Genomic DNA, 17,435 nt, shown 5'->3' with positions numbered 1-17,435 from the left:
AGGAGTTGGGGATGTGTCCCCACCAAAGCTGAGACCAAACCTACGCCCTTGGATCCTAGTCAACTTTGTACTTTGCAAAGTAAGCCAATGAGCAAAATGTCTCGTGCATCAACATGAACTAAAGCTGTCTTGTGGCGTGTGGAAGCTCTGAGCAGACCCTCTGATGTTTGTGCTTAGGATTCTGGGTAGTTACTAAATTAGCTTTACTTACTGTAGCCTTTAGGCTTTGCCCGTCATTTAGATTAGGGGCCAGGCAGTTCTGTCCTGGTCTGTATTTGTTCCATGGATGATGACCCATGGATGAGACTAATTGGTCAAATACACTTTTTAAGTGTGAGTTTAGGTGACATATCCCTCTTGTTGTTGCTGTCTGTGTGCTGACCATACCTTCAGCTCGTTCAGAGAGAATGTACTAAACTCATGCAGTTGTATGGCAACACTGGAGCTCACACTAATGCAACCAGACTGACCTCAGGCATTCATGTAAGTAATGCATCTCTGTTTAAAAAGTTGTTTAATACAGTATGTTGATGAATGGGGAGTGTGTAAAACAGAGAAGAATTAACAGATATGATGGCTTCAGCGAAAGTTCTACTAGGAAGACTCGTAGTGTAGCCTTTACTCCTCCCATGCTTTCATGGAGCCAATCTTCGTTTTGCCTACCTTTCGGGAGGGGGGGGGGGGGGGTAGGCTCCCCGCCCCTGCCTTCATCCATCGGCAGGAGACGAGATCCGCTCATCGCTGGACGGATCCAAGACGGGGCCTACGCCAAAGACTGTTACCTATTCAGGACTCTATCATGCTTGTATCCAAGCCGTTCCTTTACTAATTAAATTGTTAACTGATTCTATTCTGTCTACTGAGTCTTTCTGGTAGAAATGTAGCTCTGAGTTGCTTGAGACCGATATATCATCCAGACTACATGACTTCACATATAAACTAAAAGCACTATTACCATAATAGGGAGGTGGTAGTGTAGTGGTTAAGGAGCTGGGCTAGCGTGCAGTAGCCTGAAAAGTTGTGAGCGAGGCACTTAACCCCAAGTTGCTCCAGGGACAATGTGATCCTTGTAGTATAATTGACATATTTAAGTCACTTTGGATAACAGTGCTAAATGAATACAAATGTCAAATGTATAGGGCTCATTCAGCCACAACACTGGGTCAATCCCTCTGTCACATACTGTACCTTCCTGACAAAACCAAAGTTTGATGAGAAGATGGATTTTTGAGTTTTCTCCAAGTGAAAGACTGTATAATATGTGCACCCCTGTCAACGATAAATTGTATAGTTTGAACATAGAACGAGATAGAGACTCCATAAATTAAATTAAACAGTCTAGCAATCCTTGTGTTGTGTAGTCTGGATGACCAAACACATTCATGGCTCATGGCTGTGCATAAAGTCAAATACTTCATGTTTATGATTGTGTGTGTGTGTGTGCGTGTGTGCACGCGTTTGTGGTCTGTGTAAAAGACTCACATTCGAAACATTGAATGATCTGGAAATGTTTCACTGTTAAGAGATACAGAAAATACATCTATTCAAAATTATGTTGAGTTGAAATCTTGAGGTATGAGTCTTGTAAAACTAAATAAGTTCACCTTTGTGTCAGTTCTATGTTTCTCAAAACTGCTGCAGAAATCTTGAATAGCGGCCCCAGCTGTGGCGCGACTGGCTGGGGGACCTGCACCGTACGGCGGCGACCTGGATTCGATTCCCTCCCTGTGGTCCTTTCCAGATCCCACCCCCGGCTCTCTCTCCCGCTCGCATCCTGTCATTTTCCACTGTACTGCCATTAAAAAGCATAAAAAGGCCAAAAACATAAAATAAAAAAGAAATCTTGAATAACTCCTTCTCCAGCTGCTCTTTCAGTCCAGAGACAGATTCCTTCAGAGCCTCAAAAGAGCTTTGGGTGCAGGGCATGCTGGGTACATCTTTAGAGTGAGGAGAGTCTGTGATTGACAGGACATTATAAGGAGATGAATACTGTGCATGGAACTGCAAGGAAAGTTAGGGAAATGTTCTTAACTGTATCCATCATTATGCAATAGACAAAAACCAAATTCATTCTGAGAAATTACATTATTGGTATCTGTGATCTGTCATATTAATGCCAATAACATTTGAGAGCAAAATGCAAAAACCTTCATCAATCTGCTGTTATCTTCTTACCTTGAGAGACAGCCTTCCTCAGCTCCTGCAGCTCCTTCTCTCTCTCCTGGATCCTCTGCTGGAATCTCTTCTGGGTCTTTAACCGAAGAAACATCCCTTTTCCTATGAACACCTTGTGTTTTTCTTACACAAACACAACAAATGACCTGAGGGGTATTCCAGAAAGCAGGTTTACTGGCTTAACTGGATATGTTAAAGGAGAATTCCGGTGTGATATTGACCTAAAGTGTATTGAAACATGATACCGAGTGTGAACGTATGTCTCATAGCCCATCTCGACTTGTCCCCTGCACTCCAAAATCTGGCGCTAGTTAGCCGATGCTACCAACAACTTTTTCAGTAGTGGTGCTTCGGCATCGGGCTAGCCATGCAAATAAATCACTGTTTTACACCCATTTACGAGGCTCAATGTATCTCCACACTTCATTGGTAGACTTCCTAGGGCCCTGACATTTAAAACGAGACATTGAGAACTTTGAAAAAGCACTGGTAGTTTACTTACAAGACGATTTATACAGACAGTATCTTCACGAAGTTTAACGTTTGCAGCCATCTTGAATTTAGTCACGATAAGTCGAGCAACAAGTAAGAATGAACAGGTATGATAAGGGATCAGATTCCAAAAATAATTCAGTGGAAATGCATGGATTCCAGTTTCTTCCAGTAGCAGCAACTGGAATCCATGTATTTCCACTGAATTATTTTTGGAATCTGATCCCTTATCATAGCTGTTCATTCTTACTCGTTGCTCGACTTATCGTGACTAAATTCAAGATGGCTGCAAACACTAAACTTCGTGAAGATACTGGCTGTATAAATCGTCTTGTAAGTAAACTACCAGTGCTTTTTCAAAGTTCTCAATGTCTCGTTTTAAATGTCAGGGCCCTCGGAAGTCTACCAATGAAGTGTGGAGATACATTGAGCCTCGTAAATGGGTGTAAAACAGTGATTTATTTGCATGGCTAGCCCGATGCCGAAGCACCACTATTGAAAAAGATGTTGGTAGCATCGGCTAACTAGCGCCAGATTTTGGAGTGCAGGGAACAAGCCGAGATGGGCTATGAGACATACGTTCACACTCGGTATCATGTTTTGATACACTTTAGGTCAATATCACACCGGAATTCTCCTTTAACACAGAGTTAGCGGTAAACCTGGGATTTCAGTTCCAGAACGCTCAAATATGACCAGGCTATGTAAGTAACTATGGTAACATAGGCTCTGAACTGAACTGGGTATGTAAACCCAAAGTAAACGGTAAACCTGGGATTTCAGTTCCAGTAAGCTCAAAAATGATCAGGAGTAACTATGGTAACATAGGCTCTGTACTTAACCTGGTAGGGGGTAGGTTTTGTTCAGGTTATGTTCAATTATGTTCGGTTATTTCAGTGCATGTTCAATCAGGCCGCTATTTTTACACTTGTCACACAATGGCGTTTCATTTTGACGAAGGTCCGATTGACAAAGAAGCACAAAATCGTGTAATATTCATCCGTGCAATTCACCATGAGAGGGCGATAAGACCACGACATCACATGATAGCCTATCCATTATTTTCCAAACGAGTTTTTCAAGAGCGCTAGAGTTTTTCAGCTGAATCCTAAATATAGGCTACTTGAAAAGCAGCATAGTGGATTAGAATAGAATAAAATAAATATTTAATGTAGGAGCCTACACCACAGTGGACATTTGTGTTTGGCTCACCAGACAGATGGACAAACAACATCTCAGACACATTGAAGATATAATTAAAACAAGTACAGTACAAAAAAGGGGAAACATAGCCTATAGAAAATTGATAAATAAGTTTAGATATAGCTGTACAGCTCAGCCGGGTATGCATGTTGTCACTAAGTTTGGTTAAGAATGCTGATAGGAATTTGGGATAAAATATTTTTTTAATAGGCTACACACGCTTTCCGACTGGGAGTTTTTGTAGTGTTGGAGACGTAGAGCATATCGGCAAGCTGTCGGTCAGTGCGTAAAGTTTGCCTTGCGCTAAAGCAGTCCCTGCGCAACTTCATTCGTTTTCCTGGACACAAACCCACGAGGATCATTAAAGTGTAGTTTCACCAACTGGCAGGTCAGCATCACTTATTACATTTTCCAAATGTGCACTGAAATGTGTCCAACAGGCTACCCATGCCTTCTGACATTAACCCTTCCCAAGATGGAGCGCAAAAGTTTAACTTGGCCCACAGCTGCAGAACCCGTGTTAAAATAGAAAATTACATGTGGGATTCTAAAAGAATTCTATGGCCCACTCAATCTGTGACAAGGTAGGCTAGTTTAAGAAAGCATCATTCAAAGCAGTCAATACAATACGTGATGTCCAGTGAATTATTTAATTGTGCCTTTGACATTAAATAGGCTATCCTAAACGTACGCATTTACACGGTCAGTTAGGCTGTTCTCTGCCAAGCAAGGTCTCGGACGCAGGCGCTTAAGTATTGCTCTTTTTTTTGTTATTACAGTTCTCTCCTCGTAAGCCTCGACTACTCCGCCTCTGAAAAATACGGTGCTCTTCGTTTCGCCGGTTTCACTCATTGTTTCGACTCTCAATAGATGATGCCTTTATAAGTTCGCCGTGAACGCGCACAACTTTAGGTTATCTAACACAGGGTTGATTGAACTAACTGGTAACCGGTGTTTTGTTGTTTGTTAAACCTCCTTTCTGGAATACCCCTCTGTGTAGTGTAGCTCCAGTACTCACCTGTTTGTTTCCCATTCTGCAGCAGCTGTGACTGTGTCATGGCCTTTATGTTCATCCATCATGCACAGATACAACTCAGCAGATACAACAAAATATTTCAAACACCTTATGATGAGAGCAGATCCTCTCCTGTAGCTGGCCTGTGGCATCAACCACTGAGTGTTTTCTTGGGGTTACTTCATTATGAACTTTGAAGTGAGTTTCACAATAAGACACTCCAGACAGGACTTCACAGCTTTGAGTTTTCTCCCAGTGGACACATCAAAAACCACATCTCATCTCATTTATTAACATGTCTTTGTACTTGTACTCTGCACAATGACAATAAAGTTTAATCTTATCTAAAGTAACATTTATGACCAAATGATTCCACCCTACTGTCATTCTGGTAGGAACATGCATCAGCACTTTTGTAAATGCACAAAAATGTCCTTAAAACAACCCTTAACGTTTGTTTTCAAAACTGTGCAACTCACCGTGTGTGTGTGAGTGTGTGTGTGTGTGTGTGTGCGCGCTCATGGCTCCCTCAAATAGACCCCGCCACCGATCACAGATTCACTGATTCACCATGGCAACTAGCGACTTCATTGCTTCTTCTACGGTGTGAAGTAGGTAGCGATAGCCTTTTCACAACAGCAACAAACAGCAACACCTCTGTTTAGGAGAATATTGCAACTAGTGCCGCGACCACCATGCGCGAAATGGTTAGGCACTCCCGTGACGTCACATTGTCGCATGACAGGTCAGGAATGGCGATATGTAAAAGTTAATTAATGATCACAAACGTTTAAATAATGACAGTGGGTCTAGTTATATGTGATAACAATGTGTAGTGGGCAGTGGATTAACTATTGGTTTCCGTTTGTGGTGACTGCTGACTGAGATAAGGGATGAGATTAAATAGATCCTGGAACTTAGCCTGGTCTGGAGCAGGCTAGCTCCACAGAATAAATCGCCATGGTAACTTATACCATAACATATCCTGCTGCCCCCTATCCCGCTTTTGTGCAACTGGATCACGGATAAATTGAGCCAGGATAACCAAGATATCCCGGCTTAATCCCTTATCCTAGTTTTGTGCAATAGGCCCCTGGACTGATCATTAAATCCAAACACACACTCAACACCCCCTTTCCTGCTGATGCTTTTATATGAGACTGCTATATGAACATTATTCCCACTCCACTGAACCTCCCAGTAGCAGCGTCCAGACACACCCTCTCTACACAGCACCTGATTCCAATCATCAAATCTCTCTGGATGATCAGGACATGACTGGAGCTCTGCTCTGTACTTCACCCTCCTGTTCCCCTCAGACAGATGGAGGTGTCTGTGTGCTGTGTTTGGATCCAGTGTGAAGTGACAGGAATCTGATGAGGGAGAAGAAAGATTTGTGTTTTGATTAGGTGTGTGTGTGTGTGTGTGTCTGTCTGTCTCTCTGTGTGTTTGTGTGTGTGTGTTTTTTTCTGTCTGTCTGTCTGTCTCTCTCTCTCTCTCTCTCTCTCTCTCTCTCTCTCTCTCTCTCTCTCTCTCTCTCTCTCTCTCTCTCTCTCTCTCTCTCTGTGTGTGTATGTTTGTATATATATGTATGTATGTGTGTGTGTGTGTGTGTGTGTGTGTGCGCGTGCGTGTTTGTGATTCCACAAATAGTTGAATGAATGACTGTGTGTGTACATGTTTGTCTCAGTGTTTGTAGACCAGAACAACGTACACATTAAGAACTCCTCTCTGGTTACTGGCTCAGTAGAAACAGCCTGGACATCAGACACTGTTAAAGAAGAAATGCATTATAACTAACCAAACTTGAACCAAAGTGAAGATGGAGATGCACTCATTCAAGCATCACTGATCTTCATCAGGATGGGAAGAGCAGGTTCAGAAGACCTTCAGATGTGGGGGCAGGTGGTCTAGTGGTTCGGGAGCTTCCAAATGGAACACCTAAAGGTTGTGAGTTTGATCCCAGGGGCTGCCACCATTGTGCCTCTGAGCAGGGCACCTAACCCCAAGTAGCTTCAGTAGTTCCTGTAGTTAGTTCACTGTGAGTCTCTCTGGATAAGAGCGTCAGCTAAATGATAATTCATTTTAATGTAATGGAACCATTTGAATCTGTGAGAGAGTCTCTCTCTCTTGCCTTTGTTTGAAGGACTTTCGGCCGACGCTGCTTATTTTGAGACCTTTTTCACTTAATAAATTGTAAACCTTGTGGAACTTATTGTGTGTCTCTCCCGTCATTGTGTTGAGCTCAGAACGTGCATTGGAGCAGACTTCAATCAATTTTTTTTTATAGTTTCTCAGAGTGCTGGACTGAACAACTCATATACTTGTGTGTATATATACTATATATATATAGATGCCGCATTGGACTCTATAACATATTGTAGTGAACGGAGCCTAGCTGGTTCATGACTGAACTCCCATAATGCTGTGCAGTGTATGTGTGTCTGTGTAATGTTGATGTTGGTTTTAGTATGAGTAATTGCGTTTACCTTGTCATGTATGTGTTGGTATAGTCTTTCTTTATGTTGTACCTCATGTGTTTACCCCGTGTATTGTATGTGACTACCCTGTTTGTGTATCGTGCTTGTTTAATTGACCTCCTTTGTGTTGCCTGTGTAATGATGTTTGTGTGTTTTGGTGCGTAACCAATAAAACCATTCTGAGACAACTTTGCAGTTTGTATCCTGTATATGCCTGTGACAACTTATAACCTATGTTCTGCCTTTCATAAGAATGCATCCTATTTTGTATGTGATATTACTAGTGCTGTCAGTTAAATGCGCTATTAACGGCGTTAACAGAAACCTATTTTAACGGCGTCAATTTTTTTATCGCAAGATTAACGTTCATTTTGGTGTAACAAACCTGTAGTTTTTTCACATGCTGTTGCAACAACTAGTAACGTTAGAACAACTACAACACCACACCGATCTAGCCAGACCGGAAACTAAACAATACGCACTGACGAATGGAATGGAACAGAACGTTGTATGTGCTGCATACACGCCCCCTTTTAGGGGGAAGATGACTGATATAATGGAAATCTATGCTGCATCAAAGTGGAGAGCGAAACGTGCTTATAGTAAACTTACTAAATCTTGAAACAAACATGAATAAAAGGCACAAAATAAGGTTGGTGTAAGAGTTATCTGTGTGTTTATGGGATTAATGTGACCATGTTCCTATGTTTTGCTCTCTCCAGTTTACTAACAGGAGTGTCAAGAATGTATCGATAGGCACAGTCAAACTAACCTGGCAATAGCCAGATGAATTTCGCTCCGCCTAGCTCCACTCATCCATCTGGAACCGATCCATTGAAGTGTTGCTTCAGAAGGCTGGGCCTAATCAAAAAATGCTTGCATATGATTGAATAAGCCACTTGTCCGTCATCTATTGACGTGCTACTTCAACCACTCACATCGAAGCCAACCCGTGACGCTAATAACAGACTCACAGTCGCTTCTACGCTATGTCACATCTATGAAACTCCCGCCCTGCGTCCTGATTGGCTAAACCATAAAGTTGGTTGGAGAAATCACTCTCAATGGAAGAGGTCCCAGATGGATGTGAGTGAAGCTAGGCGGAGCTAAGCGGAACGACATTCATCTGGCTAGGGTCAGGTTACAGTCAAACTGCCCGTGGCTGACTAATTAAGTTCAGCAAGCTTAACTTTACATGTCATAACATCAACTAAACAAGTCACACATTCATTCTATCACTTGTAATATGAACGTAGCCTATTTCCTACAACTAGGTGAGATAATTGTTATACTGAAGTTCCACAGTTAGCTAGCTAGCAAGTTAACCATTTTGCATGGGATATTATGGTAAGTGTACATGCTAAATTTGTATAATACATGGGGTATTGCAAACGAATAAGGTTGGTAATGTACATCGTTTCGACATGAGTAAGTTACATAAACACAATTCTTCATAACTGCCGTGTTAGTAAAATGATTGAATGCCCTGTGAATTAATAACTAGATGTAACGTCAACGTGTGATTACTAGCTGTCTTTCATGATATAATGTTAACATGTTTTCCGCTAAAATGGGGCGTGATGCAGATCAAATGTATCTTTATGATGATGCGCCGTTAGTAGGCTACGTAGCAAGCCGGACAAGACAGGGCCTGGGAGAGAAAAGTACTGACCAGAAGGGCATAAATAGAAGGAGCTAGCAGAAGAGGAGATGCAGGGACTTTCCAGAAAGAGGAAGTGAAACCAAAAGTTGAAGTGACACATAGAACCAAACGAAACATACCCTGCCTGGCAACAGCTTACACATAGAACCTGGCTACATGTATTCTGCCTAGCAACACACATTTTTTAATGTTTAGATGAGAGGGGTTTTCCACCAATATCTCAAGTCCAAAAACGGTCTGATTGGCTAAAAGGGGGCTGGTGACGTTCCTGGTGATAGGAACGCCTCCCAGGCCCCTGAGAGCATAAAAGAAAGAGCTCAGGCACATTCAGATCAGATCTCATCGGGGTAGCAGCTGCAACTCATCACTCTATTGCCTGACGGTCCAGTCCTGACGCTGTTTGGATTGTATTCTCACTGCAATACGGTGAATAAAGGATCAACATTCTTCAACATCTCTCGTCTTGGTGTTCTTGGTGTCCATTGTTTTTCCAACCCACTTTTAACTTCCAACAAAATTACGTCTCACTGCAACGATGCGCCATCTAGTGGACAAACGACTACTTATCACCAATACTGGAAATGCAGCCATGATGATGATGATGAATATTTATTTTGGCTTTCTTTTAATCCTACTGAATTTGTAATTATGTATCGGCCGTTCTAATACCGATAGTATGTGGGTGCCTGTGTGTGTGTGCATGTGTATATGTGTGCACCGCCATCTACAGGCCAATGAGTGTACAGTCACTAAATGTACACATAACCTAATTTTTTTTAGACCCCCCCCCCCCCCCCCCCCATGGATGAAATTCTACGAAACTTGGCATACCCCCAGAGAATGCCAGGTCAATCATACACATAAAATTTGGTGCAGTTCTGAACATCTTAACTGAAGATAGGGGCGATTAAAGCAGAATAATATTGCATTTTCATTTTTTACCGGGGGGGTGCAAATCACAAATGAGTGATTATGGGCCAGGTTGATGTGGGCCCTTGAGACCAACATACCATAAAATATTCTTCATCCTCAGTGCCACGGTTCAGGTAGTTATTTAGGAAAAACTGCTTTTTTTGCGGTTCGGGGGGCCCAGCACGGGGGGGTGTGGCCCCCGGGGGACGCATACCCACCAAATTTCATGTGCCCCGGTGGTTCGGTGTCCCGGGTATCATTGACCAAAAATTCAGGAAGTAGATGACGGGGGGAAAAAAAAAAAAAACTTTGACAATCCCTATATGACCGCTTCGCTAGTGGCAGTCATAATAATCAAATAGACCTATGTCTTAAAATTCAGTTAATAAAGTAACTTGCTTTGCTTTCATTTGAATCCCAATCAAGATAAACAATAATTGCTTTATTGTTAATATGGACTCCTGAAAAGTTCAGAAATGCAAAATAATAGAATTTTAATCATATGATAAAATCTGCGATTAATCGTGATTAACTATAGGAGTTCAGCGATTAATCGTGATTAAAAATTTTAATCGTTTGACAGCACTAGATATGACCTTATTTCTCATTCCTTTGTGTATGCTGCCACCTTCTGGTCTTTTGGGGTAACTGTTTAGTAGTTAAGTACTACTTCCTGATTCACATTTCAGTCGACCACGAGTTTTAACACGGATGAACACGGTGCCAGCTATTTTCCTTTTTACGTTTGAGCTTTGGACATTATTTGTCTGTAAGTAGATGATTTGTGTTAGAGTAATTTTCCTTGTCATATCTCTTTAGTTTTCATACTTCTGTAACTTAGATATATGTTTTGTGCATACTTTAGTTAGCTAAGTTATGCTAGCTCTTGTTGGTCACGAGTCATCAGAGCCCGTCTACGGAGAGCCATGCCACTCCGTATTAAGTCCCATTGTACCGAATTTTGGATGCAGTTCCACCAGAGTTCCACTGGGGGCGATCGCCATGAGTGCAGAATGAATGGGAGTCAATGGAGCTAGACGGCTAAATTTGTCTCTTTCACCTGATTGTCGTTGACAAATCTCAGATTTGATTGTAGTTTGTATAACTTCAACATGGGTTATAGGTCAAAAGTTGAATGAACGAGTACTTATGTCCTTTTGATTTCTTACAGGTTGGGTCGTTGTTGCACACAACACGCTAGCATTGTGCTAATGAATGTTGTCATTGACACATTTGAAAGGCTTTTTAGAACAATTAAGTGACTTTTAATACTCAACCAAGTGTATTTTCTTTGCCTCCCCTTTCGAATACAATACTCAAATTACTTGGAAAAAAAATCCTATCCCGAGAAAAGTGGATTTTGAGGGGTACAGCTCCATAGACCTCCATGCATTCTGCACTCGTGGACGAGCACCCTCATGTGGAACCACAGAAGGAAGTGCAACCAGTTCAGAAACCGGAAGTGTTCCGAGAGTGGCAGTTCTCCCCTTATTAGACATTCTCTGGAGTCATGTAAACGCTATTTGCTAGCGATCTGTATGTGCTGAAGCTATGTGGTTAGCAACATAGCTTACTTGAATTTCATATGACGTGAAACTTATATGTATTTTCTGTATTTTTTTACAGTTTTACACAAAAAAGAGAAAACAAAAGAAAAAGATATATAAACATATCAAAAGATTGTTGGAAACTTCAGTCCTTGGATTTATTTGGAGCTTTTGACAAAGTGTTATCTTGCTGTCTAGTTCTGCCTGCTGGTGACACAGTACGAGGACAGCATAGTAAAAAGACAACAGCGCAGCGAGTTCAAACTCAACAAGATGTCGCTACACATGGACAGACTGGAGGTGGATGTCGTCGAACAGCCACAGGGCGCAGCACCCCTAGAGCTACCCAAAGACGGCCATGAGGCAACCGAGAGGTTAGAGCCTTTCCGAGAACCACCGCCAGCAACACATGTGCCGCTGGATGTCAACAGACCACCGCCGCCAACACATGTGCTGCTGGATGCCTACAGACCACCGCCAACAACACACGCGCCGCTGGACATCTACAGACAACCCCATCGACAGCTGCTCGCACGAACCCAATGCCGAGAGTCAACAACATAAAGAAAGAACAGCTAAGTGAACCGTCTCCATTCAAGCGTTGCCCACAGCCGCCTCATCCAACTCCCAGTCCGAACAACAGATACTCCCCCGAGCCACAGCCAGCACAAGACCTCGCCAGGTACCTCATGCGCCGAGAACTGGTGAGCTCCGGTCTCCTACAGTTCGATGACCGTCCTGAACACTACTGGTCATGGAAAGCATCCTTCCTCAGTGCCACCCAGGACTTGAATCTGACATCCAGGGAAGAACTGGACCTGCTGGTAAAGTGGCTAGGTGCAGACTCAGCAGAGCAAGCACAGAGAATCCGCTCAGTGCATGTCCTTAATCCTGCTGCAGGCCTCCGCATGGTGTGGCAACGCGTGGAGGAATGCTATGGGACACCAGAAGCCGTAGAACACACACTCTTTAAAAAGATAGAAGAGTTTCCCAAGCTAACCAACAAGGACAATGCCAAACTCAGAAAACTCTGTGATATCCTCCTCAAACTGGAGTGTGCCAAAGAAGAAGGATACCTACCAGGCCTCGCCTGTCTAGATACAGCTCGCGGCGTGAATCCGATCGCAGAAAAGCTACCCTACAGCCTGCAAGAGAGGTGGATAACCATGGGATCCAAGTTCAAAGAAGAGCATGGAGTAGCCTTCCCTCCATTCTCTCTCTTCTCTCAATTCGTCCGGCGACAGGCCAAAGTGAGGAATGACCCAAGCTTCGCCATCGCCACCTCCAACAGCAACGTGCCACAGAAAGCAGAGAAAGCCGTGAGGCACAGCCACAAAGCCCCAGTAAGTGTGCACAAGACCGATGTCACACCCAAGTACACTGACGGTGACGGCTCTGTGGAGAAGAGAACGAGTGGACCAGACCGTGAGTGCCCGATACACAGGAAGCCTCACCCACTCAAAAAGTGTAGGACCTTTAGATCCAAACCTATTGAAGAACGTAAGGCTTACCTGAAAGACAACCGCATCTGCTTTAAGTGCTGTGGGTCAACTCAGCATATGGCGAAAGACTGCAAAGCATAAATCAAATGTGATGAGTGCAACAGTGAGAGGCATCACGGCTCTACACCCAGGCCCTCCTACATCCAGTGAGAGAGCTCACACGGAGAAGGAGGAAAGCAGGGAGCCAGATGAAGACGCACCCACAGTCACATCCAAGTGCACAGAGATATGCGGCAATGCAGACAGCCCACGCTCATGTGCTAAGATCTGCCTGATCCTGCTGGGAGAAAAGACAAAGCTGTCAAGATGTATGCAGTGCTGGATGAACAGAGGAACAAGTCACTCGCAAAGTCAGAGTTCTTCAACCTCTTCGCCATCAAAGCCAGTCCAGCTCCTTACACACTGAAGACCTGCGCGGGGACAACAGAGACCTCCGGCAGACGAGTAGGTAACTTCATGCTTGAATCTATGGATGGGAAACTGCAACTCCCTCTCCCCACACTAATCGAGTGTGACATGGTGCCGGATGACAGATCTGAAATCCCGTCTCCTGATGTCGCAAAGCACCACCCTCACCTACAGCCTGTGGCGAACAAGATTCCAGCTGTGAACCCAGACACACTCATCCTCATGCTCCTGGGAAGAGACATCCTCAGAGTTCATAAGGTGCGTGAGCAAATCAACGGGCCACACAACGCTCCATATGCGCAACGGCTGGACCTGGGCTGGGTCATCGTGGGTGTCGTCTGTCTGGGGGCAGCCCACAAACCAGCCGAAGTCAACGTGTACAAAGCCAATGTGCTGCATAACGGCAGAACATCCTTCCTCCATCCCTGTCCAAACAACATCCAGGTAAAGGAGGGCCACAGCAGCACATTGCAGCAACACAACCCTCTCTCACTCACCCTTGAAGAAGACACAGGCTGGGCAACGAGCACAGACAGCCTCGGCCTTTCTGTGTTTGAGAGCTCCAGAGACGACAACAAGACAGCGTTGTCAGTGGATGACAAAGCATTCCTGACCATCATGGACAGAGAGGTCTTCCAGGACGACAACCACAGCTGGCTAGCACCCCTGCCGTTCCGGTCGCCACGACGACCCCTTCCAAGCAACAGGGACCAAGCAGTCAAACGCTTTGGATCGCTCATAAAGACCCTGGAGAAAAAGCCAGAAATGAAAAGCCACTACACAGAGTTCATGCAGAAAATGATGGACAACGACCAAACCGAGCGGGCGCCAGCTCTGGAGGCAGGTAAAGAACACTGGTACCTCCCCCCTGGAGGCAGGTAAAGAACACTGGTACCTCTGGTATGAGGACAATGACTTTGACAAGAATGTGGTGGAGTACAGGATGAAAGTCCACGTATTTGGAAACACCCCGCCATCGCCATATACTGCATGAGACATGCTGCCGAGAAAGGTGAAGCAGAATACGGCTCTGATGCAAGACAGTTCGTGGAGCGTCAGTTTAATGTAGATGATGGGCTGACTTCTGTTGCCTCACCTGAGCTGGCAATAGACCTCCTCATGAGAACCAGACAGATGCTGGCAGAGTCTAACCTGAGGCTACATAAAGTGGCATCAAACAGCGAACAGGTAATGGAAGCCCTACCTGAGGAAGACCGTGCCAAAGACCTGAAAGACGTGGAACTCGGAGTAGATCCTCTCCCCCTCCAGAGAAGTCTGGGCCTCTCCTGGAACCTGGAAACAGACAGCTTCACATTCCTGGTGTCCCGGGAGGAGAAGCCATACACACGGAGAGGTATCCTGTCCACCGTGAACAGAACATACGACCCCTGGGGCTCGTTGCTCCTATAAAGCTTTAGTACGGGAACTCTCAACAGAGCAGGGGTGGGACACTCCACTTGACCCCGAGAAAGAGACAGAGTGGAACACATGAAGAGATTCACTCAAAGCTCTGGAAGACCTGCATATAAAGAGGTGCTATATACCCGTCCTACTGTCTTCAACACAGAGGAGAGAACTCCGCATTTTCTCTGACGCGTTGACAGTGGCGATAGGGGCTGTGGCTTACCTAAGAGCAATCGACGCTGATGGCAAAGCACACATGGGATTCATCATGGGGAAGTCCAAGCTGGCTCCCCGGCCTGCACACACCATTTCCCGCCTCGAACTTTGTGCAGCCGTGCTCGCTGTTCAAATGTACGAGCTGATCCGAGATGAGATGGACATCCATGTGGACGATGTCAGATTCTTCACAGACAGTAAAATCGTACTTGGGTACGTCCATAACTCATCCAGAAGATTTTATGTGTATGTGTCCAACACGGTGAACCGCATAAGACGATCCACTCATCCAGACCAGTGGTCCTACGTCCCCACGGACCGGAATCCTGTGGACCATGCGACAAGGTACATGCCTGCAGCACAGCTACAGCAAAGCAGTTGGCTCTCTGGCCCCACGCAGCAACACAGAGGAATCCTGGGAGCCCCACATCTTCACCCTGGTGGAGCCAGACGCAGACTCTGACATTCGACCTGAGGTCACCGCTCTGTCCACCAGGGCCTCGGACGCTATAGCTAGGCTCAGAGCGGTTTGAAAGGTTTTCAAGCTGGAGAAACCTCTGCAATGCTACAGCCAGACTCATCCACGTCGCTGCGTCTTTCAAGGGAAATCCAGCCAGCGCAGAATGCAGAGGCTGGAGGCATTTCAAAGACACACTCACCACAAGCGAACTGTCACAGGCAAAGTGTGTGATAATTCGCGCTGTTCAGCATGAGGTCTTTGAAAACGAACTGAAATGCCTAAAAGAGGGTAAGACACTTCCTAAGCAAAGCCCACTCAAAAAGCTCAATCCAGTGACCGACGAAGATGGCCTGCTTCGGGTTGGCGGTCGTATAACATCCGCCCCAGACCTGTCCCGTGAAGAAAAGCACCCACTGCTTATTCCACGCACCCACCACATCGCCACACTCCTGGTGAGATTTTACCACGAGCAGGTGGTACATCAGGGGCGACACATGACAGAGGGAGCTGTCAGAGCAGCTGAGTCTGGTATCTTCTGTTATCCACAGGTGCGTGACCTGCCGCAAGCTGCGTGGGCGGCTACAGGATCAGAAGATGGCAGACTTACCCGCTGACAGACTCGCACCCGCGCCTCCGTTCACCAACGTAGGCCTTGATGTCTTCGGGCCGTGGGCCATCATGACACGGAGAACAAGAGGAGGAAGTGCAGACAGTAAGCGCTGGGCAGTGATATTCACTTGCATGGCAACCAGAGCTGTCCACTTCGAGCTCATTGAATCCATGAAAACCAACAGCTTCATCAATGCGCTCAGAAGATTTTTTGCAATCCGTGGCCCTGCCAGACTTCTCCGCTCTGACAGAGGGACTAACTTTGTGGGAGCCTGCAAAGAACTGTGAATTAACACGGAAGACACAACCATAACAGCCTACCTTCAAAGCAAGGAGTGCTCTTGGGTTTTCAACCCGCCACACTCCTCACATATGGGGGGCTCATGGGAAAGGCTTATTGGCATTGCCAGACGCATCCTGGATGCAATGCTGCTTCAGACTGGGCACACCCGCCTCACACACGAGGTCCTGAGCACCCTCATGGCTGAAGTGATGGCAATCATGAACGCCAGGCCCCTGTTGCCTGTGTCCTCTGACCCCGATATGCCTACAGTCCTCACTCCTGCGATGCTGCTTACCAAAAAGATGAGTAATGTCGCAGCCCCCTCCGGAAACTTCCAAATGGCTGATCTACACGGGAAGCAATGGAAACATGTCCAGTGCCTTGCAAACACCTTTTGGAAGAGATGGAGAAGGGACTACTTGTCAACACTGCAAGGCCACCGAAAGTGGACTGATGAAAGGCCTAATGTCAAGACCGGCGACGTTGTCCTGCTGAAGGACAGCCAAGCCCACAGAAACGAATGGCCTGTGGGAGTGGTTCTCAACACTCGGCCAAACGGTGACAAGAGGATCCGGAAAGTGGAGGTCAAAATAGTTAAAGAAGGGACTGCTAAAGTGCTTTTGAGGCCTATCTCAGAAATAGTCATTCTTCTCTCTGAGTGAAATAGAAAATTTAGTTTGTCACTCATGTTTAAGTTGAGTTTTAATGTTATATAGTGGCATAATAATATTATACCAAGCGGGGAGTGTTCTGCCTTCCATAAGAATGCATCCTATTTTGTATGTGATATTACCTTATTTCTCATTCCTTTGTGTATGCTGCCACCTTCTGGTCTTTTGGGGTAACTGTTTAGTAGTTATAAAAAGAAACATGTTAGCTAGTCACTTACAAGAAAATCTGAATTACATTTGAATTCTCTCTCTCTCTCTTTCTCTCTGTCATTGTTTGTGTGAGTGTGTGTGTGTGTGTGTGTGTGTGTGTGTGTGTGTGTGTGTGTGTGTGTGTCTCCTGTTCTATCAGATGATGGGGGAATGGGAGTGGCTGAAAGATGACAATACCCATACTC

The 17,435-nt window shown here is 45.1% G+C and overlaps 1 long non-coding RNA gene across 1 annotated transcript in view; it reads left to right on the top strand.

Moving 5' to 3' along the window:
* The first annotated feature begins 8,967 nt into the window (after nucleotides 1-8,967).
* Nucleotides 8,968-17,435, top strand: part of LOC121716153 — a 32,588-nt gene continuing 24,120 nt past the window's right edge. The window contains exon 1 of the long non-coding RNA XR_006033781.1: nucleotides 8,968-8,979. This is a non-coding gene — a long non-coding RNA (uncharacterized LOC121716153). The remainder of the gene's footprint in view (nucleotides 8,980-17,435) is intronic.

The sequence above is a fragment of the Alosa sapidissima genome, chromosome 8, assembly GCF_018492685.1.
Source record: "Alosa sapidissima isolate fAloSap1 chromosome 8, fAloSap1.pri, whole genome shotgun sequence".
Classification (NCBI taxonomy): Eukaryota; Metazoa; Chordata; class Actinopteri; order Clupeiformes; family Clupeidae; genus Alosa; species Alosa sapidissima.
This window is presented reverse-complemented; position numbering and strand designations above follow the sequence as displayed.